We start from the raw sequence: 26159 nt of genomic DNA on the forward strand, positions 1-26159 counted from the left end.
TCTTGATATTTTAAAAAGCATAAATAGATACATATCTCTGTAAGCTTCCCAATATAAACTTCTTGCATGTTCATGAATTATTTCCAGGAACATCATCCAGGTCTCCTACGTGGGTGCAGGGGCCCAAGTACTGGGCCATCTTCGGCTGCTTTCCCACACCATTAGCAGGAAACCAGATGAAAGTAGAGCAGCTGGGATTCAAACCAGTGTGCATATGGGATGCCAGCATTGCAGGCAGCAGCTTAACCCTCTGAGCCACAATTTCGCCCCGGTTATTAAGTTTTCAAAGAGCTGACCACATAGTTTGTGTGGTTCTTCCAGGAGAGCACTGCTAAATTCAAGTAACACTTTGGTACCAAAAGATTAGTACTGTAACATATTGGTGAGGGAGGCAAATCTAAAATAGTGTGGAATATATTTTCTTTTAAATCAAAGGTGATTTGAAAAAAATCATATTGCAATCAACGGTTAAGATTAGCATTTTAAAACTTTTTGGGAGCCGGCGCCGTGGCTCACGTGGCTAATCCTCCGCCTGCGGCACCAGCATCCCATATGGGCGCCAGATTCTAGTCCCGGTTGCTCCTCTTCCAGTCCAGCTCTCTGCTGTGGCCCGGGAAGGCAGTGGAGGATGGCCCAAGTGCTTAGATCCTGCACCCGCATGGGAGATCAGGAGGAAGCACCTGGCTCCTGGCTTTGGATCAGCACAGCGCGCCAGCCATAGTGGCCATTTGGGGGGTGAACCAACGGAAGAAAGACCTTTCTCTGTCCCTCTCTCTCTCTCTCTAACTCTGCCTGTCAAAAAAAAAAAAAAAAACTTTTTGGGGCCACCACTGTGGTATATAAAGGGTAAAGCTGAAGCCTGCAGTGCCAGCATCCCATATGGGCACCAGTTCGAGACCTGGCTGCTCCACTTCCAATTCAACTCTCTGCTATGGCCTGGTAAAGCAGCAGAAGATGGCCCAAGTCCTTGGGCCCCTGCACGCAAATGGGAAAACCAAAAGAAGCTCCTGGCTTCTGGCTTCAAATTGGCCCAGCTCTGGCCATTGAGGCCATTTGGGGGGTGAACCAGCAGATGGAAGGCGCTCTCTCTCGCTGCCTCTGCTTCTAAGTAACTCTGCTTTTCTAATAAATAAATCTTTATTAAAAGTCCTTTATTTGGCCGGCGCCGCGGCTCAATAGGCTAATCCTCCGCCTTGCGGCGCCGGCACACCGGGTTCTAGTCCCGGTCGGGGCGCCGGATTCTGTCCCGGTTGCCCCTCTTCCAGGCCAGCTCTCTGCTGTGGCCAGGGAGTGCAGTGGAGGATGGCCCAGGTGCTTGGGCCCTGCACCCCATGGGAGACCAGGAGAGGCTCCTGGCTTCGGATTAGCGCGGTGCGCTGGCCATAGCACGCCAGCCGCAGCGGCCATTGGGGGTGAACCAATGGAAGAGGAAGACCTTTCTCTCTCTCTCTCTCACTGTCCACTCTGCCTGTCAAAAAAAAAAAAAAAAAAAAAGTCCTTTATTTTTATTTGAAAGGCAGAGAGAGAGAAAGAGATTAGCATTTTGACATATGAAATTTTCTGTTTTTTGCTCCTGGTTAAAATATTGTTCCTATTTAATAGTGAATTTAGCCTGTATAATAAACATAATACCAAAAGGGCAAGCACTGCAGTACAGTGAGTTAAGCCACTGCCTGTGATTCAGTATCTCATACTGAAGTGCTGGTTTGAGTCCCAACTGTTGCATTTTCTTTTTTCTTTCTTTCTTTCTTTTTTTCTTTTCTTTTCTTTTTTTTTTTTTTTTTTTTTTTTTTTTTTTTGACAGGCAGAGTGGACAGTTAGAGAGACAGAAAGGTCTTCCTTTTGCCGTTGGTTCACCGGCGCACTGCGCTGATCCAAAGGCAGGAGCCAGGGGCTTCTCCTGGTCTCCCATGGGGTGCAGGGCCCAAGCACTTGGGCCATCCTCCACTGCACTCCCTGGCCACAGCAGAGAGCTGGCCAACTGTTCCATTTTCAATCCAGCTTCCTGCTAATGCACCTGGGAGGGCAGCAAGAAATGGCTCAAGAACTTCTGCTCCCGGCACTCTTGTGAGAGACCAGGATGGAGTTCCTGGTTCCTGGCTTCGGAGACCCAGTCGTTGCTGGCCATTTGGGCAGTGATCCAGAAATGGAAAATAGACAGACATACTGCCTTTCAAATAAGTAAATAAATCTTTACTTAAAAGGTTCATTATGGGGCCAGCGCCATGGTGCAGCAGGTTAATCCTCCGCCTGCGGCACCGGCATCCCATATGGGCGCCGGGTTCTAGTCCCGGTTGCTCCTCTTCCCAGTCCAGCTCTCTGCTCTGGCCTGGGAGGGCAGTGGAGGATGGCCCAAGTGCCTGGGCCCCTGTACCCACATGGGAGACCAGGAAGAAGCACCTGGCTCCTGGCTTCGGATTGGTGTAGCTCCAGCTGTAGCGGCCATTTGGGGAGTGAACCAACGGAAGGAAGACCTTTCTCTCTGTCTCTCTGTAACTCTACCTGTCAAATAAAATCTTTAAAAAAAAAAGATTCATTATAAAAAAATTATACCAACTTTAAAATCTATATCACAGATAACTCTGATGATAAAATAAGGAGAATATATGCAAAAAAGCATAATTAGAGACTTAAAAAATTGTTACATAATTGAAATTATTAGAAAATTTTATTTTATTACCAAAGGATAGAGACTAAAACATGGTAGTACATTAAACAGGAGTTGGCTCCCTAAACTCAGGCAATCATTTAAACCCCAAAGTCTTTTGCTAATACTAAAGGTTGGTGGATTAGGGTGGCGACTTGATACAGTTACGGCATCTAGGAGGTGGGCCGAGGGGACTTTCCCAGCACTGGGCGCCTGCCTCGTTCTCCAGAGGACTGGCTATGTAAGTTGAGTTCACCTCGGCCTCTCTGCCTTCTTGTTCGCCGTGTGACTCTCCTCTGTGCACACATTCTGCCTCCGTCAGCCTCCACCAGATGCCAGGCTAATGAGGCTGCCAGATCTTGAGCTGCGGACCTCCAAGAGGTAAGCCAAAGGAAACTTTTCCTTCCCAAGAAGCTCCTCCTCAGTTAAAGCAGTGAACAGTTGACTAGCACAAAGCATAATTTTAACACTGTCTTTAAAACAAGTCTGCCTAAGTTAAAAAAAATTGCTAAAGTTAGAACTCAGGGGGCTGGTGCTGTGGCATGGGAGACCTGGAAGAAGCTCCAGGCTCCTGGCTTCAGATTGGCCCAGCTCCGGCCATTGTGGCCATTTGGGGAGTGAACCAGTGGATGGAAGATCGATTTCTCTCTCCCTCTGCCTCTGCTTTCTGTAACTCTACTTTTCAAAAAAATAAATATTTAAAAGTAAATAAAGTTAGAATTCAGGACATTTAAAGAGAGGCTGGTGGGCTTAATACCAACTGAAGGCAAGAAAACAAAAATCGGAAGAAACACACCTAGCAATTTATGTCCAGAGACATGACAGAAGGAAGACTATCAATGTGTAAAGATGGCAAACAAAAGGTGGTAGAGATTCGGAGTAAATATGACATAAAAGAAAGCTGCTTGTAGCAAGTTTCTTGGGTACTGGAATATGCCTGAAGTTTCTCCTCCCGTGTGGCCACTGTCATTCACACGGCCTTGCCCTTTCTGTGAGTAAGTGCTGATAAAACGCAGAGGTTAATGAACAGGGAGGCAATGGAATGTACTCTCTGGGAGGTGCTTACATACTGGATTGGGACTGAAGCTATTAGGCCATTTACTGGAGACTACTCTCCCAAGGCCTCTACACAGGCAGCAGAAAGGAGAGTCAACACTTGGGAGAGAATGGGGCAGGCCTTTGACACAGGGGTTAAGACGCTGCCTAGGAGGCCAGCACTGTGGTGTAGCAGGTAAAGCTGCCGCAGGCATATGGGCACTGGTTTGAGTCCTGCCTGCTCCACTTCTGATCCAGCTCTCTGCTATGGCCTGGGAAAGCAGTAGAAGATGGCCCAAGTCCTTGGGCCCCTGCACCCACATGGGGACCTGAAACAAGCTCTTTTTTTTTTTTTAATTTTCATTTATTTATTTATTTTTTTGACAGGCAGAGTGGACAGTGAGAGAGAGAGACAGAGAGAAAGGTCTTCCTTTGCCGTTGGTTCACCCTCCAATGGCCGCCGCGGCCAGCGCGCTGCGGCCGGTGCACCGCGCTGATCCGATGGCAGGAGCCAGGTACTTATCCTGGTCTCCCATGGGGTGCAGGGCCCAAGCACTTGGGCCATCCTCCACTGCACTCCCTGGCCATAGCAGAGAGCTGGCCTGGAAGAGGGGCAACCGGGACAGAATCCGGCGCCCTGACCGGGACTAGCCGGTGCCGCAAGGCGGAGGATTAGCCTAGTGAGCCGCCGCGCCGGCCTGAAACAAGCTCTTGGCTCCTGGCTTCAGATCAGCTCAGCTCTGGCCTTTATGCCCACTTAGGAAGTGAACCAGTGGATGAAACACTTTCTCTCCAGTGCCGTGGCTCAATAGGCTAATCCTCCGCCTGCTGCGCCAGCACACTGGGTTCTAGTCCTGGTTGGGGCACTGGATTCTGTCCTGGTTGCTCCTCTTCCAGGCCAGCTCTCTGCTGTGGCCAGGGAGTGCAGTGGAGGATGGCCCAAGTACTTGGGCCCTGCACCCGATGGGAGACCAGAAGCACCTGGCTCCTGGCTTTGGATCAGTGCGGTGTGCCGGCTGCAGCGCGCCGGCCGCAGTGGCCATTGGAGGGTGAACCAACGGTAAAAGGAAGACCTTTCTCTCTGTCTCTCTCTCTCTCTCTCTCACTGTCCACTCTGCCTGTCAAAAAAAAAAAAAAAAAAGACTTTCTCTCTCTCTCTCTCTCAGCCTCTACCTCTCTCTGTAGCTCTGCCTTTCAAAATAAATAAATACATCTTAAAAAAAAAAAAAAAGATGCTGCCATGCTGCCTAGAATACCTGCATCCTACAGTCCATTCCCATCTGGAAGCCAGCCGCTCCTGGCTTTGACCTGGTCCAGCTCTGGATATTACAGGCATTTGGGAAGCAAATCAGCAGGTGGAAGGTCTCAATCTCAATCTCTCTAATTAAAAAGAAAAAATGGGGGGGGGCAGGGGTACAGTGTGTTAAGCTGCCAACTGTGAATGCTGGCATCCTGTATCTGGACACTGGTTTAAGTCCCAGCTGCTCTGCTTCTGATCCAGCTCTCTGCTAACATGCTTGGGAAAACAGAGAAGATGGCTCAAGTGCTTGGACCCCTACTACCCACATGGGAGTCCCAGGTGGAGTTCCAGGTTCCTGGCATCAGCCCAGGCTGTTGCAGCCATCTGGGGAGTGAACCAGTAGATGGACTTTCTCTTTCTCTTTTTGTCACTCTGTCAAATAAAAGACATCTTTAAAAAATTTTTTTAAAAAGTCACTTGGGCGAGAGGCCATGGTGCTGCAAGTACAAGCTTTGCAGTTAGACAGATTTGAGTCTGCATCTGCGGTCAGCTGATCACCAGTTTAGAATAAGTTTTATCAGCCAGGCATTCCAAAATTGGCTTTGAATTGGTTTTAATCTGGAACATGCTTTTCACTGGTCTGTAACCGAAAGAAGACAAACTAGGACAATGTAATAGAGTTTTCCATAGTACTGAATTCATTGTCTCTATTAATTTTGTATTATAACTTTCCTGCCTTTTTGGTGATAAAATGTCCTTTTATTTAGGAAAGGATGGAACAGTAGATGACAGTAATTTTTAAGAAGATCCTTAATTGGCCGGCGCCGTGGCTCACTAGGCTAATCCTCCACCTGCAGTGTCAGTACTCTGGGTTCCAGTCCTGGCTGGGGTGCCGGTTCTGTCCCAGTTCCCTGCTGTGGCCCGGGAGGGCAGTGGAAGATGGCTCAAATGCTTGGGCCCTGCACCCGCATGGGAGACCAGGAGGAAGCACCTGGCTCCTGGCTTAGGATCAGCGCAGTGCTGGCCGTAGCGGCCATTTGGGGGGTGACCCAACAGAAGGAAGACCTTTCTCTCTGTCTCTCTTTCTCACTAACTCTGCCTGTCAAAAAAAAAAAAAAAGAAGAAGAAGAAGAAGAAGAAGAAGAAGAGGAAGATCCTTAATTACCCTTGACAGAATTAAAAGTTGAGGATCTTATATCTGGGCTCAATTGCCATCCCTATACATCCAGCTTAATTTTTTTTTTTAACTTGTCCATGAAGTCCAAAGATCTAGCAATCACTGACTTAGAAGTCTCAGTTTTCTCTTCAGTAGAATGGGGGAAAACAAACTCTCTCTTGTAGAAGTCTGTGGAATAATGATGGCATATAAAAAGTATCAAGTCCTGGGGTCAGCGCTATGGTGTGGCAGATTAAACTGCCACCTATGGCGCTGGCATCACATATGGGTGCTAGCTGGGAGTCCACACTGCTCCACTTCCTATCCAGCTCCCTGCTGGTATGCCTAGGAAAGCAGCAGAAGACCAGGAAGATGCTCCTGGCTCCTATCTAGCCCAGCTCTAACCATTGCAGCCATTTAGGGAGGAACCAGCAGATGGAAGATCTCTCTCTCTCTCTCTCTCTCTCTCTCTCTCTGTAGCTCTGCCTTTCAAATAAAATAGGTAAATCTTAAAAAAAAAAAAGTTATCAACTCCTTAAAGCTTTACCATCAACAACACAAAGCTTGACTACTTGACTTTAAGATTTATTTAATAGAACCCAAAAATGAGCAATAAAATCCATATTCAGGCAGTCTAACAGACAGGTCAGAGGACAAGCTCTGGCCCAGATTTAAAACCTGGCTTTGTCACCTGAAGCTCTGTGGGGCCGAGTAAGTCACAGACTGCCTGAGTGGCAGGTCTCCCACCACCCCAAGGAGATGATGAAGATCTGCTACACAGGGCTGTTTTAAGATGTGAATTGATAATCTACTTAAGATGCTACCACAGTGCCCTCTAAATGCTCTAGAAATGTTGACTGTCATCATTCACAGAGTAAGGGGGCCAGAGGTGCTCTAAATGCCTGCAAGCCTCCCCATCAACAGCTTCAATGGTAAATCCCACAGGAAGAGACCATGAGGATAATACGACCACATCTACTGAAAATATTTCAAGTTAAACCTCTAGGCCAAGAACAAGAATCTGGATGGCATACAGATCCACGCAATACCAAATGTCAGCCTAAGCAGTACCTGTGGAATCACTAATTCTCATTATTTTTGAAATTTGTCCGTGTTCCTCAAAGGAAGTACCATATAATCAAAATGGTGATTCTCAAACAAAATGGTTAACTTTTAGGAAAAGTAACCTTTCTAGAAAAGCAAATGTAATTTTTATTTACTCTGAATTTTCTCTACTAACATTAATCTTCAGTGAAGAAACAGATTTTAGTGTTACTTGTTTTAAAATATGGCTACTTTGAAATTCAAAAACATAAATCATAATTTTAGTTTAGCATAAATTAGCTGTAGTTTAGAATAGCTTACTTTTTTATAAAGTTAAGTACAATTTATATGTGAACAGCATTGCAGTAGAAATTTTCAAATGGTAAATGAGTTTTTCCTTTAGCAGTCTACAATGTGTTTTCATAAATACACTGAAAAACAAAAATCATACATAAACACCCCTAAGGGTGTAACCCACAGCAGTTCCCTGTCCCAGAGCAGCTGGTAAGCAGGAGCAAGCTATTCTCAAGAGAAGAAACACTTTCATCAAAGCACAGCCCAACATTTCCTGTAACTATGATATCACCATCTCTAACCTCACTCTCTGCCAAACTTTCAAGTTTATTTTTTAAGGTTTATTTTATTTATTTCAAAGAGTTACAGAGAGAATAGGGCCAGAGAGAGAAATCTTCCATCTTCTGGTTCACTCTCCAAATGACTGCAACAGCCAGAGCTGAGCTGATCCAAAAGCCAGGAGTCAGGAGCATCTTCCAGGTCTCTCATGAGGGTGCAGGGGCCCAAGGACTTGGGCCATCTTTTACTGCTTTCCCAGCCATAGCAGAGAGCTGGATTGGAAGTGGAGCAGCTGGGACTCGAACAGGCGCCCACATGGGATGCCAGTGCTACAGACTGGAGCTTTAAGCCGCTGCACTGATCCCCTTTCAAGTCTTTATAACCACCATGTTAGAATTAGGTGCAGGTTGCAAATACGTGTTCAAAGTTCATTAAAGGTCTAATATTAGAAGATACGGTTAAACTGGATTTTCTCCGTATTTCTGCAAACCATAAGAGCAATATACAATCAACTAGTTATAGCAGCTACTCACGATTGATTTAAGGAAAGTGTCCCCTAACTTCCAGAATATTTGGAAACTAAAGATTAAAATTCATGAGTCCACACTGCATTTCCCTTAATGTAAACAGTGCTGCAGAAGCATTGCATTGTGGGGGTGTAGCCATGAAGTTACATTGCCTGAGTTTAAATCCAGGCTTTGCCAAGGTAAAAAATGGGTCTAGGTCAAGCTAATCTTCCTAAACCTCAGTTTGCCTATAAACTGGAGATAATAACAGTACCAGCCTTAAAGGGTTATTTTGAGAAAATCCATGCATAGATCTGGGCCAGCCATCACTTAACTGCTCCTGCTTTTATCACTATCATCATCATCAATTGCAACACTAACAGAAGCAGCAATGGTTTTAAGTGCTTTGCTTATTAGTGATTGTCCTGTTGACTGTACAAAGAAATTATGGTGTATATATACACTATGACGGGTACTACACAGTTGTTAAAAAAAAAAAAAGAAATCCTGTCTTTTCCAACAAGATGGATGCAACTGGAAACCGTTATACTTAGTGAAATAAGCCAGTCCCCAAAAGACAGATCCTCTATTTTCCCTGATCCAAGGTAACTAATAGAGTACCTGAAATGTAATGTCCTGGAGTTAAACAGGCATTTTGAGAATTCATGATGGTTTACACCCCTTGTTTCTCATTGAGGAAGTTTTTTTCCTCTTCATGCTATTTGTTGAACTCTTTCATTTAAGAGTAGGGTTAACTATACGATTATTAAGTAAACTGAAAACAGATCTTTGTAAAAATTAAGAGTGAGAATGTGACAGGGAGGAGGAGGAAGGGTTGGAGAGTCGGCGGGGGGGGGGGGGAGGAAGTGTCACTGTGTTCTTAAATCTGTATATACGAAATACATGAAACCTGTATAACTTAAACAAATTTTTAAAAAAGAGAAGTGATTATCACACACATTAGGAAGGCAAATACACAAATATGAGAAAACGTTTTGTAGGGAAGCACCTCTGTGGAGGTTTATTTTGCTCACAAGCAACACAAAAACTTTCTAGAATTATCTTTGGAACCAAAAACGAAAGTCAAATCTAGGACCACAGATGTAATATCGCACGCAGCGCTGGTTATCGCGAGCGTCCAAGCAACACCTGCCAATCCTGGGGCACAAATGCCATTTCTCCCGAACGAACGACGATTCCAATCTCAGAACTTTCTAGGCTGCAGCCACACTTTCCCGCAAAAGCAAAAACGTACACAGACACTGGCTGACGGCGGCTGCTCGCCCACCCCGGATCGGGAGTCAAGGGGCTTTTGAGCCCTCAGACCAGTCTCCCAGGGTCTCGGGGGAAGACAGCGAGGGATGCTCGCGGCCTGGAGGCCACAGGGCACGACCCCCGGGCGGGAGTGGGGGTGGGGGGCGGCGCCCCGGCGCCAGCAGAGGCAGGACCTGGGAGAGTGCGCCCCAAAAGCGGGCGCCAGGTTTGGCCGCGGGCCGAGGGCCCGAGGGTCGCGCCTGCCCCTCACCCAGGGCGCGGCGCCCCAGGCCGCTTCCTTCCTCCTCACGCCCCAACCGCCAAACGCGGACGTCCTCGGGCCACGCTCGCTCCACGGCCCGGAGAAGGCCGGCGCCCGCTTCCCTCTCACAGCCCCCGCCCCGGCAGCGCCGTGCCAGGCCTCCCGCAACCGCGTGCCGCGCAGAGCCTTACCAGCTGCCGCGCCCTGCGACAGGTGGCTCTGCGGGAGGAGAGGCCGCGGCTCTGCCGCCCACCCGGGTGATGCTCCGCTCCGGCGCCGCCTGGCCGCCTCCTCCTCGGAGCTCCTGGAAGCCGGCGCCGGCTCAGGCTCGTACTGGCGTGGGCGGCCCCCCAACCAGCCGAATTAGCCAGGAACCCGGCGCGGGCAGGCACGGCCCCGTGGGCGGAGACGGACAGACGCGCCGGCCAATGAGAGGCAGGGAGGCACGGAGCCAGCGCGGGGGGCGGGGCCCGCCTCGGGGCTTGGCGGTCAGGCTCCCCGCTCCGCGCTCCCGGCGGCCGCACCTTTCTCCGAGCTGTTCTTCGAGGTTACTGTTAGAAGCCGGGCGCGCGCCTGAGGGCGAGGGAAGCCATCCAGCGGGCGTGAGAGGCGCTGTGCTGAGGAGGAGGAGGAGGAAGACGCGTGCTCCCAGGAGGAAGTCGGGACTGGCGGGGCGTCGACCCCGCGGGCCCCACTCGCGGGTCGTCGGGGGTCAGGGCCGCGTGCTCGCGCGAGAAGCGGCTCTGCGCAGGCGCGGCCGGGGACCGGTCTCCCTGCCCGAGCGGCCGAGGGGAGGCTGCGAGTTAGGACGTCCGCGGGGGGAGGGGGAGGAGATGGCGCGGGAAATACGAGGCTTCCGCCCTTGAGGGACGCGGCTTCCGAGCTGTTGAGCGGTCATGTAGGACTCAGTGGCCACGGCCGCTGGCGGTTCTGACCCGCGGGGACCTTACCGATCGTCCCTGCCCTCACGGTCGCCATAAATAGAGCGTGCGCGTCCTCTCAGAAAGGCCCGTCCTTGAGTCCGGCGGGCGCCGCGCCTTCCTGCCGGTGCCCGCCCACGAGGGTGATTCTGGAAGAATTGCTTCCCTCAGGTTTCGGAAAACGGCACTACCGAGAAGCCTTGACTGGCGTTGGGTTCGTGTACGCAAAGCAAGGAGTGGAGATGGTACTTTTAAGAGTAGAGATGTAAAGGGTAAAAAAGAAGCAAGGCGGGTGGAGAAAAAGTGATGGGAATGTAGGATGGCTTGTGCCCGCCTGGACTGTGCCGCACGGCGGGGTGGGGCATGGGAGAGAACGCTGCAATTAGATGACAAATGGTAGATAGGGCTGCTCTAGCAGTCACCGCAGCGCGGCGTGGCCATGAAAAAATCATGACCTCAAATCACCCTGCTTACCAGAACCCTAACAAGCAGAGGCTGAATAAGGGAAACTTCGGGAAGTTCACGTAGAGGGAAATCCTTTCGTCTTGGAAAGATTGTCCTATAAGGGCGTGACCCCGGGATTGAAGGGTTTTAGAGAACTGGCAGGGATGGGACTTCAGTTTGGTTAAGTTGAGGTCAATTTATTCCTTGTGAAATGAAGTATCTTCATGTCAAGGAAGCAGACGCTCAGTTCGTGGATTCCTTCTCCTTAGACACTCGAAGCAGTGATTGGTCAAAGCTTCCTACTGAAAAGCCAAACTCACAGTTTGTTACTGGGAAAACAAACTAGTAGTTGTTCTGCTACTACACAATCACCACAGAATACGATAATTCACCTCTGGTCATTAAATACATGTGTGGGGTTCTACCCACCGACCCACTCTTCAGAGGATGTTAGCTGGGTGTGCTATGACTTCACTCAGTTCTAACATGCTGTACCTGGAAATGCAAAAGGTTCATGGAAATACAGGGTGTTGGTGCAATAAGCTTTAAAGTCCATTCATTTTTCCTATGTATTTCTGTGAACTTCCTGAAGATCCCTCCTGGTGCCCAGTTGTCACAGGTTAAGAGCTCAGATCCACAGGTCTGTCCCTACTCTCTATGTCAGATGCCCCATGTTGCCACCAGGTCTCTTTGTATTCAATTAATTTGCTAGGATGGCTCACAGAACTCGGGGAAACACTTTAACCTACATTTACTAGTTTGTTATAAAGGATGTAGGTGAATGGCAGAGATGCCAGGAAACTGAATTGGAAGTTGACTCAAACCCAGACATTCCAATATGAGATCCAGGCATCCCAAGCAGCATTCTAACCATTGCTCCAAAAACTTGCATCAAATATACAATTTTTTTAAAAAAGAAGTCATCTAAAATCTGATGTCTAATCCAATAGGTTGGGGGCATACAGAACTAAAGTATTACTACTACTACTGCTACTACTACTACTACTACTACTTTAGATCTGACATCCTCAATTTGACCTAATAGTTACAAACTAAAGAAAGAAGTATAAATTATTATAACAGGGGCTGGCATTGTGGTGCTGCTTTGGCCTGGCCCAACCTTTGCTATTGTGGGCCTTTGAGGAATGACAGAGCAAATAGAAGAGTCTCATATTCTCTCTCCCCGTCTCCCTCTGTTTCTGTCTCTCTGTCTATCTCACATACATACACACAGCCTTTCAAGTAGATGAAAATAAACATTAAAAATTATTAGTACAGTAATGGAATTTTTGTGCATTTTAATAATGACATAAATTGTTTATGCTGCAAACAGAAAACCCTATGAGAATTGAATTGTACGAATGGAGACTTCTTTCACAAAACAAGAAATACAGTAGGATTCAGGCTTACTCCATCTGGATGCTTGAAAATGAAAGAACCTCTCCTAAATGCAAGGCCTCTTCAGGAGATGACAATAGGACTGACAGTCCTTGACTAGAAATATGGCTGAACATGAAATACATTTCCAAGCAGAGGGTGGGCTATCTGTGTTATTCATCCCATTTATGGATAATCTGGGAGTGATAAAAGGAAGGTCGTTTGGATTGTAGTGGGTAGGAATGGGTGGGTGCAGGGGGAGGGAGTTTGAAAGTTATCTGAGAAATGCTTCAATTCTTTAACAACTTTTTGTTTGTTTGTTTGCTTGCTTGCTTGCTTGCTTATTTCCTTCCAAAGAAAGAGTACATCCTGGGAGTTTGGAATGTGTGAGTTCTAGTGTTCTCTCTTAGGGAACTGGATGGCTTTTCTCCCATCAGATGGACACGATTAAACTTTCCCTACCTATTTCAAAGATTTTGAAAAGAGTAAAGGAGATGAAAAGTATAAGGGTTTTGTAAATTTAAAAGGATATAGATGCAAACAAAGTATTCAGGCTCCCTGCTTGGCATGTTTGTTCAATGAATAACAATTGCCATTTACTGAGCGCTTATTATTTGCTGATCATCACTCTAGGGCTCTTCCTGTATACATCAAAGTCTTTTCATTGTCTTGACAGTCTGAGGTAGGTGTAACTGTTATCCCCATTTCACCTATAGGAAAACTGAGTGCTTAGAGGTTGCCTCACCCAAGGCTGCCTCTAAAGAGTGGAAAGAACATGCAAACTCTGCTGTACAATTCTGAGTGTTTATATATACAGTTCAATGTCTTGCAAAGACTAGAAAGAGCATCCCACTTCCCAGACTGGGAAGGCCTTCCCCTCTACAAGCTGTCAATTAAAATCCCCTTCGTAACTCAAGGACAAATTCTAGTCTCATCTTTTCAGTGGACTTTCGTGCAAGAGTATATAAATGTGCATTGGAATCACCTGAGAACTTTAAAACAATCGGTTATCCTACACCAATGACATAATCTGATGTGAGACTCCAGCACATGTGTTTCTTGGTCATTCTCTTGTGTTCCAATTTTGCATACTTATACAGTGTATTACGAATTCCACAAGAGAAGGGATTTATAAAATTATTTCTTCCAAGGCCGGCGCTGTGGCGCAGCAGGTTAAAGCCCTGACCTGAAGCACCAGCATTCCATATGGATGCTGGTTCTAGTCCCAGCTGCTCCTCTTCTGATCCAGCTCTCTGCTATGGGCTGGGGTAGCAATAGAAGATGGCCCAAGTCCTTGGGCCCCTGCACCCACGTGGGAGACCTGGAAGAAGCTCCTGGCCCCTGGCTTCGGATCGGCACAGCTCCGACTTGCAGCCATCTGGGGAGTGAACCAGTGGATGGAAGACCTCTCTTTCTGTCTCTACCTCTTTCTGTAACTCCGTCTTTCAAATAAATAAAATAAAATAAATTATTTCTTCCTGCATTCGTCCCTTGTCCCCATGTGATTAGTGCTTGATTAAATGACAAAAACATCTGGTTTATTTGGGCAGGTAAATCTGTCAGCATTAGATGCAGGAGTTCTCAAAGTGTGACCCAAGACCCTGGCCACCTTCCTCCCCAGGTTGTTAGCAGTGCAGATTCTCAGGCTTCCCCAGTGAATCAGGAACTCAGGGGTTGAGACCCAACAATTTTGATTTTTTTTTTTTTTTTTTGACAGGCAGAGTGGACAGTGAGAGAGAGAGAGAGAGAGAGAGGAAGGTCTTCCTTTTTCCGTTGGTTCACCCCACAATGGCTGCTGCGGCCAGCGCGCTGCACTGATCTGAAGCCAGGAGCCAGGTGCTTCTCCTGGTCTCCCATGCCGGTACAGGGCCCAAGCACTTGGGCCATCCTCCACTGCACTCCCTGGCCACAGCAGAGCTGGACTGGAAGAGGAGCGACCGGGGCAGAATCCGGTGCGCCAACCGGGACTAGAACCCAGGGTGCCAGCGCCGCAGGTGGAGGATTAGCCTATTGAGCCACAGTGCCGGCCAACAATTTTAATTTTAACAAGCCCTCCTGGTGATTTGGATAACACCCTCAAGATTAAGAACCACTATCTGGTGCCATGCATTGATCAAGTAGTCCTCAGGACACAGTTTATTTTTCTGTGTAAAATTGCCTACTGAGAAGAGAGAATTGGGAAACAAGAATGAAAAAGACAATACTTGCCCTCCACCCTGAACATACCCAGTTTTATCTGATGTAGAAGGCAGCAAGGATGGCTCAAGTGATTGGGACCTTGCTGCCAATGGGGGAAACCAGGATTGAGTTCCCCAGCTCCAGGCTTCTGCAACTCCCACACCTGATTATCTAATTGGGTTTCTGGGAGTGAGCCAGTGGGTGGATGCTTTTTCTCTCCCTCTGTCTATCTCTGCCTCTTCCTCTAAAATAAATTTAAAGATAATTTAAAAGAGCAACCTTTAAATAAAAATATGTATTTATTTATTTGAGAGACAGAGCTACAGAAAGAGAGGGAGCGACAAAGAGAAAGAAGGCTCTTCCATTCGCTGGTTCTCCCTGCAAATAGCCAGGGCTGAGCCAAGTTGAAACTAGGAGCTTCATCCAGTTCTCACACATGGGTAGGGGAGCCCAAGCACTTATACCATCTTCCTCTGATTTCTCAAGCCCACTAATAGGAGGCTAGATCAGAAGTGGAGCAGCCAGGACATGAACTGGCACTCATATAGGATGCCAGCATTGCAGGTGGCTGCTTAACCTGCTGTGCCACAATGCCAGCCCCAGGAGCAACCCTTTTTATGGTACTGGAATTTGGGGAAATACTACGTACAGTGATTAATTTCAGTTTTCCTGGATTAAGCAGATAATTTATTAGTTAAGTAAGGCTTATTGTAATGCTTAAGAACTAAATTTATTATGAATGATTAATAGCCATTATGACATTTTACTTGTTATTTTGAGTACAGAAATGACTGATGGAATAAATTATATAAGAACTAACCTTTAAGGAAATACTTTTTTTAAAAAAAGATTTATTTATTTGAAAGTAAGAGTTACACAGAGGAGAGGCAGGGAAAGAGAGTTCTTCCATTCGCTGGTTCACTCCCCAATTGGCTGCAATGGCCAGAGCTGCGCCAATCCAAAGCCAGGAGCCAGGAGCTTCTTCCAGCTCTCCCATGCAGGTGCAAGAGCCCAAGGACTAGGGCCATCTTCTGCTTTCCCAGGCCATAGCAGAGAGCTGGATCAGAAGTAGAGCAGCCGGGATTTGAACCGGCACTCATGTGGGATACCGGCACTGCACATTGTGGCTTTACCCACTACAGCCCCCTAAGGAAATACTTTTGATGATAGAAGTCAGTAAAGTGGTTACCTTTAAGAGGAGGCAAGTTTGGTTCCTGAAAAGTGACCTAAAGGAAACTTCTGAAGGCTACACATGTTCCATATCTCAGGCTGAGTGATGGCTTCATGGCCATATGCAAAAGTTCATCATGCTTGAGATTTACATACTCTGCACTTCTTACTGCATGGATTTTATAATCACCTCAACAAATAAGTAAAATGAAGGAAATGCCTTCTGGAACTCTGTTGTGGATCCAGTATCTTTCTTATGGCCTTCCTCCTTGGGGTCCTGTGGGGAGCAATCCGGACTGGACTAAGTTACTCGAATTAGGACTTATTCTATGCATCTGCTCTCCCACAATATGGCGCTGGGAGAGAAGTAAACAGCTTCCGCACAGCTGCCTCCAGTTCAACCAATTAACTGTAGGACTTGCTCCTGATTGGAGAGCAGCGTACTCAGCCGAGTTGGGATTGGCGGAGGAGGACTATAAAGGAGGAGAGAGACGGCATGCATCAGGAACATCTATGGGGAACATCTAGCTGAAGGGAACCCGTGCAGCCCCCCAGAGAGCCGGCCGGCGGTGTGCCGCTCCCCTGCGGAAGTGGGGAATGCGGCCAGGGGGAACTGCCCTTCCACGGAGGTGGAAGGGATAGTAGCCAACCCGGGAAGAACCAGCAGCAAACCCGGGGAGGGCCGAGCAGACGAAAGAACAGCACAGGGTTCAGTGTTGCTCCTCCACGAAGAGGGGGAGCGACATAATGGTGCCGTGACTCGGATAGGAAACCTAGGACGGATAGGAAACTTAGGAGGGAAGAAATGACTCGGATTAGGAAACCTAGGTCGGATATGAAACTCAGGAGGGAAGAAACGGGAAGAAATGGGAAAAATACCGGAAAGAGAGACTAGCAAACAGCCTAGGGAAAAGCCGGACGAAAAGGGTGCCGGAAGAAGCTATTGAAAGCCTAGGCATAGATTCGGATACGGACTACAGGGGGAAGCTGGGAGAAATCTCTAAGGTCGAAAGCGAAAGTGAAAGTTAGAACAAACAGACTCGGATGCGGACTGTGGGGAGAGGCCAGGAGAAATGAGGGAGGAATATTGTTGGAGGAAAGCTTGGGGAAACATACCGGGTAGAGAAAAGTGTTAGGGAAATTGAAGCCGTGGGGGGCAGGCCAAGGCGGACACGAAAGCCACTTTGGGGTTCTCAAGTTAGCCCGGGAATAGGGGGCGAAAAGTTGAAACCAGAAGCTGAGACGCAAGCCAGATTGGGATCCGTCTGATTAGCCCGGGGAGCAAAGGACGGGAAGCCAGATCGTGGGGCGGAGACGTACGCTGGGTTGAATTCGCCAGGCTAGCCCGGGGAACTTAGATTGAATCCTAGTGGCGGAGACGCAAGCTACGCTGTGTTACTCGCGGAAGCCGCCGCGTGCAGAGAGAGCACGGGGCGTGAATAGATAGGGAACGCTGGCGTAGGCCGTGGTTCAGACGCGAAAGGGTTAAGCGTGGAGACCGCGGACCGCGCAAAGCCGGGAAGCCGCGCAGAGAGGCGCGCGGGCTGAAGCGGCTCAGAGCCGGCGAGGCGCGGAGAAGCAGCCTCGGGGCGGAGCCCGCTGGCGGGGCGAGGTGCCGGAAAGCTGCGGGGATAAGAGAAACAGAAGTTTTAGAAGTAAAGTGAGAGAAATAGGAATGCTGGAAGATAGAAGTAAAATGGGAGAAATAGGAATGCCCGGAGATAGAGAAATAGAGAAAAATAAGGCCTCCCCTCAACATGCCAATTAGAAGGCTTGGATTCGGTTTGCCTGATAGGTTTTGTAAACACCTGCAGGCAGTTCTAGCAGAGTAGAGCATGCGCTGCAGGGCACCGAACACAGGCACGCATCAGCGCCTAAAAACCTCCTCACAATGGCGAAGAGAGGACCCGGATTCGGTTTTCCTGATTGATAGGACTTGTAAGAGCCTGTGGCAACTCTAGCAAGTACAGCAGAGTGTGTGCTGCGGGACACCGAAGACAGGCGCGTATCAACGCCAAAAAATAAAAAGAAAGGGGGATCTGTGGGGAGCAATCCGGACTAGACTAAGTTACTCGAATTAAGACTTATTCTATGCATCTGCTCTCCCACAATATGGCGCTGGGAGAGAAGTAAACAGCTTCCGCACAGCTGCCTCCAGTTCAACCAATTAACTGTAGGACTTGCTCCTGATTGGAGAGCAGCGTACTCGGCGTGTGGGCAGCCGAGTTGGGATTGGCAGAGAAGGACTATAAAGGAGGAGAGAAACGGCATGCACCGGGAACATCTATGGGGAACATCTAGCTGAAGGGAACCCGTGCAGCCCCCCAGAGAGCCGGCCGGCGGTGTGCCGCTCCCCTGCGGAAGTGGGGAATGCGGCCAGGGGGAACTGCCCTTCCACGGAGGTGGAAGGGATAGTAGCCAACCCGGGAAGAACCAGCAGCAAACCCGGGGAGGGCCGAGCAGACGAAAGAACAGCGCAGGGTTCAGTGTTGCTCCTCCACGAAGAGGGGGAGCGACAGGGTCCTACATCGGAGCCCCCCAAGAAAAGCGAGGTGCTCATTCTTGACTGCCTAGAATACAGCTCACTGCCCTGTCAGAGTTATAAGATGGTTTTGCAGGCAGTGCAAATAGTACCAACCTCTGGAGCAAGACACAAATGCTTCTTGAGGAAGCATGGATTACAAGGCAAGACTGAATCAAACAAAGCCCTAAGGCCCGAATTGAAGACAAATAGGTGTTGGTTTCCGTCACTGAACAGAGAAAGGTGTGAGTGAGGATCAGTCTTCATGGGTTCTGTCCTGTTGGGAGCTGAAGTTGCCATTTTGGGCTTTGTTTTTAGTTTGGCCTGTTCACCAGTGAAGTGGGAGGAGTCTTGCAGTGACCAATGCTGGAATACACTTGTCCAGGTGAGTACCCTGTGAAACTCTTCAACTGACAGAGTTTTGTTGTACCTGAGTGAATGCAAACAGAGGGGAGCACCACACATTGATAAACTCTGATGGTCCTTTACTGCTGGTGGTGGAGAGTAGGCTCATGACCTGAGGAATGCTCAACCCCAAAGCTCAAAGCAACAGGGTTTATAAAGGCAAAAACCACAAGAAGGGGAGGGGGATACATGGTTGCTAGAGTCAAGCTGACCTAAGATCTATGTGAAACTAGTATTAATTACAATCTTGACAATACCAATTGCAATCCTGACATTAGTCCAGGTACTGACCTAAATCATATGTGGGACTTAGACAAATTACAATTTTATCATTAATCCAGGTGCAGCCTGTTTTTATGCTTGAGCAGTCATGCTAGGGAGTCTCTGTGCTCTGCCAAGTGGGATGCCATAGACTGTTACTGTCTGAGTTTTAGATCATAGTTTCAGACCACAGCCTCATGGTGCAGGGGTATTTCTCAAGATGGAGTCTTGGGTGCTCTAAAATGGGATCCCTACTGTCAAGGTGTTACTTCAGTTTCAAGTGGTATATATATGCCAATTATTTCAAAATGGACACATATTTGCCAGCCTTCCTCAAAATTAAAGATACCTGGAAAAAACTTTGCATCAGTTGCCATGAAAATGGAGTAGGCCTATTTTATCCAAACACCACGATGTGTTTCCTTAAGGAAAATCTGTATTATTGATGTCTCTCAGAATTATGGAAGGTCATTCTCTTTGTGGTGAGAGTATACATAAATAGAATTCTTGCTTTTGAACTGACACTTTATCTGTAGCAAACACAGATAAGTAAGTTGTGCTAAGCACATAATTAGATTTACACATCTCCATGGACCTTAGAATAGAAACCATTAATAATGAATGCTAACTGCACTGCTGCAAATTATCCTCCAATAAATTAGGATCATTAAAAAAGCAAACTTTTTCAAAATGCAAGAGAAAGTAAACAGTGTGTCTAAAGGCATTTGTTTCAGACACTGAGGAAACAAACCTTATGTTGGCCTCATCTGGAAGTGAGACAAAAGCATTTGTTTAGGTAAGTACTATCATTAAGAAAAAATAATGTTTTCCCAAAATACAATGAAGTGTTAGTGGTGGTAATTACCCCCCAAAACGTACTAGGAAGTCTTTATATAATTAAAGTAAATATAACTTTTAAGGCTGTCTGCAGGGTAAATGAATACCTTAATAAGCAGTATCCTCATTACCCAAATATTTTAAGATTCTAAAAATCTTTGTGAAGTACAAAGACATTAACATTATAGGTTCATTAACAATAAAAGGACATTTATTCCTTGAGGAAAAATAGTACTTCAATATTTACGGAAAATATTTTCCTATACTTGATTAGGTTAACCTAGAAAGAGTAAAGTAAACATTGAGTAGTGCCATGACTTTGTGGAAAATATCCTCTTTATTCTATGCAAGTAATTTGATCCTGCCAAGGCCGGCCCTGAAATCTCCCTGAGCTGTAGGCTTCTTGGTGTCACTTACTCTAAATCCTAGTCCTGACACTTATGTTCTGGGGCAGAAGGTAAAGCTCTTGCTTGCGAAGCCCACATCCCATATCCAAGTGCCGCTTCAAGTCCCAGGTACACTGCTTCCAATCCATCACTACAGCTCATGCATTCTGCAAGGCAGATGATGGCTCAAGGGCTTGGGCCATGTCAGCTATATGGGAGCTCTAGATGGAGTTCAGCTCCTGGCTTCAGTCTGGCCCACTGCTAGCTGTAGTGGGTATTTGAGGGTGTGAGCCAGTGGATGGAAGATCTCTCTCTCTCTCTCTCTCTCTCTCTCTCTCTCTTTCTCTCACTTTCCCTCTCTCTGTCAAGTGGATGAAATTTAAATAAGCAAAGATAAATAAATAAATCCTAGTACTGGCTTCATCATTATCTGTAACTCCTTGTGAGATGATTCTGGGAGAGGCAGCACTGACATCACCAGGATGCTTGTTTAAAAAAAACACCCCAGAATCTGTTTGGAACAGCATACCCCCATGGCTGCACACACATTAACCTTGAGAACCATGGAGGCCTTCTGATGCCCTAGATTCTGTGAACTCGTTGCTGAGAATGGATTTTTATTTCTAGATAGGGGATAATGAGAAGTCCATGATGCTGTCTTTATCTTCACATGGCTCCTGTGCCAAGGCAATCCACAGTTGTTCTTTTCATCCCCACACTGAAGGTGTATTATGCTTAAGTCATGACCAGTGCCATTTTACTGTTCATTCACTACATGTGTAGCAGTGAACTACACACCAGGTAGAAAGTTTGCATCAAATGCAATGGCTGCAAAGTCTCCGATGTCTCAGGGATGAAGTACCAGGAATGCTTGCTTTGATCGTACAAATGTGTTCCTAGTATGCTGAGCATAACTGCGTAAGAGCAATAGCACCTTCAGGCTTCATAGCTCTTAGGATATATAAGTCTGAAAAGCTACCTCTGAGCTTCTATCTGTTGGGGGCAGTACAGAGATATTTTTCGGTAAAATGTGCAAGATTCCTGTCCCCAAAAGAGCAGCTACAGCAGATACAGTAAAATAGGGGCACCAAAATATATAAACTGGGTTTGATTATTCAATATCTTTTCCTACAAAGTAACAAATGATAAGTTCTTTGTTGCATGGGTATCAATCCCTAAAAATAGCTTTAACATTGTTATATGGATGGTTCTATGTATTTTACTGCAAGACATTCTGTAACCACAAAAGCTTCTTCCAGGTCTTCCACATAGGTGCAAGGGCCCATGGACTTGGGTCACCCTCTGCTGGCCTCCCAGAGACATTAGCAGGGAGCTGGATTGGAAGTGGAGCAGCCAGGACTTAAACCAGCACTCATATGGGATGCCAGCCCATTTGTGACAGCTTTACTCTCTACATCACAGTGATGGCTTCTCCCCCAGTAATTTTTGATTTTAGGTTTGCTACCATTCCTTTAAAAAGAAATATTTATTTATTTATTTGAAAGGCATAGTAACTGGGAGGCAGAGAGAGAGAGAGAAGGAGAGAGTCTTCTATCCGCTGGTTCACTCCTCAAATGGCCACAGTGACGGGGGCTGGGCCAACCCAAAGGTCTCCCACGTGAGTGCAAGGACCCAAGCACTTGGGCCATCTTCCACTGCTTTCCCAGGCACATTAGTAGGGAGCTGGATCAGAAGTGGAGCAGCCAGGACTCAAATTAGCGCCCATATGGGATGCTGGTACTGCAGGCTGCAGCTTCACTGGCTAGCCATATTACCAGTCCCTCCTTTTTTTTTTTTTTTTTTAAGATTTATTTATTTATTTTAAAGGCAGAGTGACAGAAAAAGGAGAGACAGACAGAGAAAGAGATCTTTCATCTGCTGGTTCACTCCCCAAATGACTGCAGTGGTGGTGTTAGGCCAGGCTGAAGCCAGGAACCCGGAACTCCAGCCAGGTCTCCCACATGGGTGGCAGAGAGCCAGGCACTTTAGCCATCTTCTGCTGCCTTTCCAGGGGCAGTAACAAACAACTGTATCTGAAATGGAGCAGCTGGGATTCAAACCAGTACTTGTATGGGATGCAGGCATCTGGATCTGGGGCAGTGGCTTAACTAGCTGTACCATGAAACGGGCCCCAGGCTTGCTAGCATTCTGAAATGCTTTCTGAAGTGAGTTACCTTCTATGCCAGCCTGACCACCTGAGCTGAGAATTCTTCCAGATGTTCTTCATGTGGCTGTCAGTTTTCTCGGGAATATCTAGGGTACCCCAGGATCTTCCTGGAGGTTTGACTCAATTCTATTGGTTCATGTTAGGACTTGGGCACGGTGGAATCTGCACTAGTCTCAGCAGTTAACTGGGAACGTTCTATATTAATAGGCATCTAAAGGGGAGTAGAATATATTTCTTTTCTTGCACTTGAGCCAAAATTATAATAGATTGCACAGAAGACATGAACTAAATGATGGTTCCTAAGTAACACGACTTTGCAGAAAGGATATTTAAGCTCTAACTTGTTAAAGCTACCAAATAGTGGAAATAGAATCAGTTGCTCATGTCTTTGCATCTAAAATAAAAAATAATGGGTCTTCAGATTTATTCATAAAGAACCAAATCACAGGGGCTGGCGCTGTGGCGCAGCAGGTTAACGCCCTGGCCTTAAGCACTGGCATCCTGTATGGGCGCCGGTTCAAGACCCAGCCACTCCACTTCCGATCCAGCTCTCTGCTATGGCCTGGGAAAGCAGTGGAAGATGGCCCAAGTCCTTGAGCCCCTGCACCCGCATGGGAGACCTGGAAGAAGCTCCTGACTCCTGGCTTCAGATCAGCACAGCTCCAGCTGTTGCGGCCAACTGTGGAGTGAACCATTGGATGGAAGACCCCTCTCTATGCCTCTCCTCTCTCTGTGTAACTCTGACTTTCAAAAAATAAATAAACAAATCCTTTTTTTAAAAAAAGAACCAAATCACAGTTTCTTAACTATTTTTGTGCATTGGACATCACTGTTGGAATCTAGAGACTCCATAAAATGATTTTTTCAATACATAAAACAAAATTTGCAGAATCCAATTGCAATGAATCAAAGTAACAAAATAATTTTAAACCCCAAATCTTAGTATAATAATATATGTGCTATCCTATAATGCATTTAATAAATCTAATGGTAAGACCAGCAACTGGTAATAATATTTCAAAGTATTTGCAGCAATTGTAAAGTGATATGATCAATAATTTGTTTAATCCTCATGTTTTGTTGCCTATATTTATGATTGGAAAAAAAAGTTAAATTCCAGCTGTAAATCGATGGAAATAAATATATTTTTCCAATCCAGGTTCACACACTGCTTATGCTTAAGCACTCCTGTGGGAGACTGGTGTTGTGGTGTAGCAGGTAAAGCCGCCTGCTTATGGTGTGCCTCCCATATGGGTGCTGACTCATGTCCCGGATTCTCCACTTCTGATCCAGCTCCCTACTAATGGCCTGGGAAAAGCAGCAGAAGATGGCCCAAGTGCTGGGGCCCCTGCTACCCACATGAAACACCTAGAAGAAGCTCCTGGCTCCTGGCTTCAGTCTGGCCCAGTGCTGGCCATTGTGGCCATCTGGGGAGTAAACTAGCAAATGGAAGCTCTTTCTCTCTGTCTCTCCCTCTCTCTGTAACTCTGACTTTCAAATAAACAAATAAATACTAAAAAAAATAAATAAACAAAACAAAAAAAAACCTCCTGTGGTAGTGTACCAGTTTTCTTCGAGATTCAGGTAAGAATCCTATTTAACCTGTCAATAATTTATAAATTCAACTTGCTGTACTGGAAACCAATTTCTTGGGTCATATCTCCAGCTTCAAGGTCATGTGGAGACATTCTCCATCAGCAGGCCTTTTGTGACTTTTTGTGACTCTTTTAATTTGTTGAGCTTTTCATGGGGCAACATTACCTGGGCTTGCCAGGTGCTGGGTGAATTTGCATTAGGACGTGAGTGAGAGTTTAACCAATTAACATTGGGAGGTTACTTTCCAGTTGAAAATTAGCCAAATCTCTCCAATGTTTACTATTTACAGAACTTGTTTTAGGTATTTTTAGAGGAATTTATGCCTAGGGCATATATTGTTAGACATGTCAAGTAAGCATACATAGACTCTTGGAGTAATTCCTGTAAAACACATTTTGAAAGCCTACCACAGGAAATTTTAAAAAGTGATTTACAAGTTTTTCTTGGTAGACACGTATTTATTTCTTTTGTAAAGAAAAATAATTTGTTTGTGTTTTAATATTTCATTCATATCCTCTGAATTGACACAGGGGCAGCAGTATTCCTTGTGTGAGGTGGGGAAAGAACAGAATCTTGCTTCATGCCAGCTGTGAAAATAACATTCAGAAAGCATATGCCAACCATGAGAAACGGGAAACTGAACAGACCCCATGCCTCAGCCTGTTCTGCACCACAGGAAGGAGAAGTGAGAACAGACAGTGAGAAAGAGAACGTTCTGGTCCTCCTTCTTCTCTGTCCACGTCCTTTCAACAAGCGGCCCACAGATTCGCCCCCTCTGGGATGTCAACCCCTCCTTCCTCTCACGCAACCAACTTCCAGCCTCTCAGCTTTCCTGCAGACAGCTAGTGCACAGCTCCTCCTCTGTCGGGGGAACTCAGACTGTTCTCAGTCCTCAGCTTCCTCATTCTTTCAGCAAAACTGGACCCAGCTAACTGCCTTCCTCCTCCTGGCTCCCCTGGCACTGCCTCTGCTGGGTGCTTGCCTTGCCTTTGCCAGCTCCTCTTGCGCCTGCCTCGTAGTTGAGACTGGTCCCCAGTTTAATACTAAACTCCGTGGAGATGACCACATCCTGTGTTCTGCTGTGAATGGAACCGTTGGTCTAGTCTTTCTCCTTCAATGGGCTCCATTCTTCAGTAAATGTTTATTGAGCACTTATTTGGTTTCAAAAAAATGTATGGTTACCTCTGCACCCAAGGAGCTAGTGAGTGGTGGAGGGGTTGGCTGGTAAAGGACTTAGGATGAACAGAGGTGAAAAACAGACATCCCCACAGATAATTACAGTGCCAGTGCAACAATAGAATTGAGTTTTACAGTATATGAGGGACTTGAAGAAGTTCATGGAAAATGGAATTAAGAGATGTTTATTTTGGTGCAAACATTTTTTATTTCTTATTTTTAAAGATTTCTTTATTTGAAAGGCAGAGTGGCAGAGAGAGACATACACACACACACACAGGGAGAGAGAGAGAGAGAGAGAGAGATTTTCCAACAGCTGATTACTTCCCCAAGGGCGCAATGACTGGGGCTGGGCCAGGCTGAAGCCAAGAGTCTGGAGCTCCATCTGTGTCTCCTACATGAATGGCAGGGTCCCAAGTACTTGGGCCATCCTCAGCTTCTTTTCTAGGCCAGGGGGCTGGATTGACAGCAGAGCATCCAGGACTCAAACCAATATCCCATGTGGGATGCAGGCTTTGTATCATGCTACACCACAGTGACGGTCTCTAGTGCAGAATGTTTAAGATCCATGCATACAAGGGTTTTTTTTTTTTTTAAGATTTATTTATTTATTTGAAAGCCAGAGTTACAGAGAGGCAGAAGCAGAGAGAGAGAGAGAGAAAGAGAGAGAGAGAGGTCTTCCATCCACTGGTTCACTACCCAATTGGCTGCAATGGCTGGAGCTATGCCAATCTGAAGCCAGGAGTCAGGAGCTTCTTTGGTGTCTCCCATGTGGGTACAGTGGCCCAAGGACTTGGGCCACCTTCTACTGCTTTCCCAGGCCATTGCAGAGCAGCCGGTACTTGAACTGGCACCCATATGGGATGCCGGCACTGCAGGCAGTGGTTTTACCCAATACACCACAGCACCAGCCCCAACGTACAAGGAGTTTTAAGAAATTTATGAAAAATTATGAAACAACTACCCATGCATTTCAGATTGTTTGAACTCAAATAATCTTATCT

The 26159-nt window shown here is 46.7% G+C and overlaps 2 protein-coding genes across 5 annotated transcripts in view; one reads left to right on the forward strand and one right to left on the reverse strand.

Annotated features, from left to right (window-relative positions):
* ME2 (malic enzyme 2) overlaps positions 1 to 10983 on the reverse strand; it is a 77544-nt gene extending 66561 nt beyond the window's left edge. Inside the window, exon 1 of one of the 4 annotated variants that reach the window (XM_089305735.1) lies at positions 10668 to 10983. The gene's annotated coding sequence lies outside the window, so the exon portion shown is untranslated. Of the gene's footprint in view, positions 1 to 9908; positions 10620 to 10667 lie in introns of those variants that run through there. The other 3 variants (XM_089305733.1, XM_089305734.1, XM_089305737.1) reach the window with 3 other exon arrangements.
* Positions 10984 to 17994: 7011 nt separating this feature from the next.
* MRO (maestro) overlaps positions 17995 to 26159 on the forward strand; it is a 61735-nt gene continuing 53570 nt past the window's right edge. The window contains exons 1-2 of the mRNA XM_089305743.1: positions 17995 to 18358; positions 18646 to 18712. The gene's annotated coding sequence lies outside the window, so the exon portion shown is untranslated. The remainder of the gene's footprint in view (positions 18359 to 18645; positions 18713 to 26159) is intronic.

Source organism: Oryctolagus cuniculus, chromosome 10 (assembly GCF_051225735.1).
Source record: "Oryctolagus cuniculus isolate XC-2025 breed Fujian yellow rabbit chromosome 10, ASM5122573v1, whole genome shotgun sequence".
Classification (NCBI taxonomy): Eukaryota; Metazoa; Chordata; class Mammalia; order Lagomorpha; family Leporidae; genus Oryctolagus; species Oryctolagus cuniculus.